The 1,248-nt window shown below is 32.0% G+C and overlaps 1 non-coding gene across 1 annotated transcript; it reads right to left on the reverse strand.

Moving 5' to 3' along the window:
• Positions 1-647: 647 nt before the first annotated feature.
• On the reverse strand, positions 648-754 carry LOC117287012. The gene has a single exon (XR_004518193.1). It is a non-coding gene; the product is annotated as a U6 spliceosomal RNA (small nuclear RNA).
• Between the last annotated feature and the right edge of the window lie 494 nt (positions 755-1,248).

The following is a 1,248-nucleotide window of genomic DNA, read 5'->3' on the forward strand; positions in this document are numbered from 1 at the left end:
TTTGTTCTGCTAGTATTTTGTTTAGGATTTTTACATCTGTTTTCATTAGTGATATCTGTCTATAATTTGATCCTCTTGTAGTGACCTCATAAAATAAATCTAGAAGTCTTCCCTTTTATTCAGACTTTTGGAATAGTCTGAGAGGGATTGGCATTTACTCTTCTTAAAATATTTGATAGAATTCCCCATTGAAGCCTTTAGTTTATAGACTTAGCTGTGACATTTTTGATTACTGGTTCAATCTTTTACTCATTGGGCTATTTAAATTTTCTGTTTCCATAAATATACATATATTTTGGTACCAGGGATTAAACTCAGGACCTTGCACTTGTGAGGCAGGCATGGTGCCACTGAGCTAAATCCCCAGGCCTCCATAAATCAATTTTTAAAGGTTGTGGTTTCTAGAAACATCAGTTTGTTGTAGATTGACTAAATTTTGGTGAATAATTATTTATTGTAATTTTTTAGGAGCCTATGTGTTTCTGTGTATTAATTATAATGATTTTTTTGTTTAATAGTTTCTCAAGTTTTTTCTCTGTGACACACTTAGTTTGCTTGATAACAAACTTAACAAACTTCATATTTTGAAGTTTTATATTTTGCCAGTTTTATCTTTTTAAAAAGTCAATTCTAGTTTCACCCTTTAAAAAAATATGGAATGCTTCATGAATTTGTGTGTCATCCTTGTGTAGGGTCCATGCTAATCTTCTCTGTATCGTTCCAATTTTAGAATATGTGCTGCTGAAGAGAGCACTAGTTTCACCCTTTTCTATTGCTTTTCCTCATCTATATTTCATTTATTTCACCTTCTATCTTGATTAAATTCTTTCTTCTGGTAACTTTTGGTTTACTTTTTCAAAAATTTTCTAGTTCCTAGAGATTTAATTTAAAATTGTTTGAGATTTTTTTAATACAGGTATTTGGTGCTACAAACTTTCCTCCTTGAATAGTTTTTGCTACATTTCATGAATTTTGGTGTATTATCTGCCCAGTTTTATGAGTCATAAGGTAACTTTTTTGTTTTCCCCTTAGGTTTCTTTTTTTAAAAAAATTTTAAATTGAATTTATCGGTACCTTCTAGGTAGACAGTACAGTTGCATTCATTACTGGGGTCTTGTACCTTTATATGCCAGGTCTTGGTTCTCATTTTTTTCCCCTTGTCCCCACCCTTCCTTCACCCCCTCCTCCCCTCCCTACCTTCAAACACTTTAATTCCATTTTTACATTTTCTCATGGTTTTTTTCCCTT

The sequence above is a fragment of the Fukomys damarensis genome, unplaced genomic scaffold (genome assembly GCF_012274545.1).
Source record: "Fukomys damarensis isolate Sample0158 unplaced genomic scaffold, DMR_v1.0_HiC HiC_scaffold_19, whole genome shotgun sequence".
Classification (NCBI taxonomy): Eukaryota; Metazoa; Chordata; class Mammalia; order Rodentia; family Bathyergidae; genus Fukomys; species Fukomys damarensis.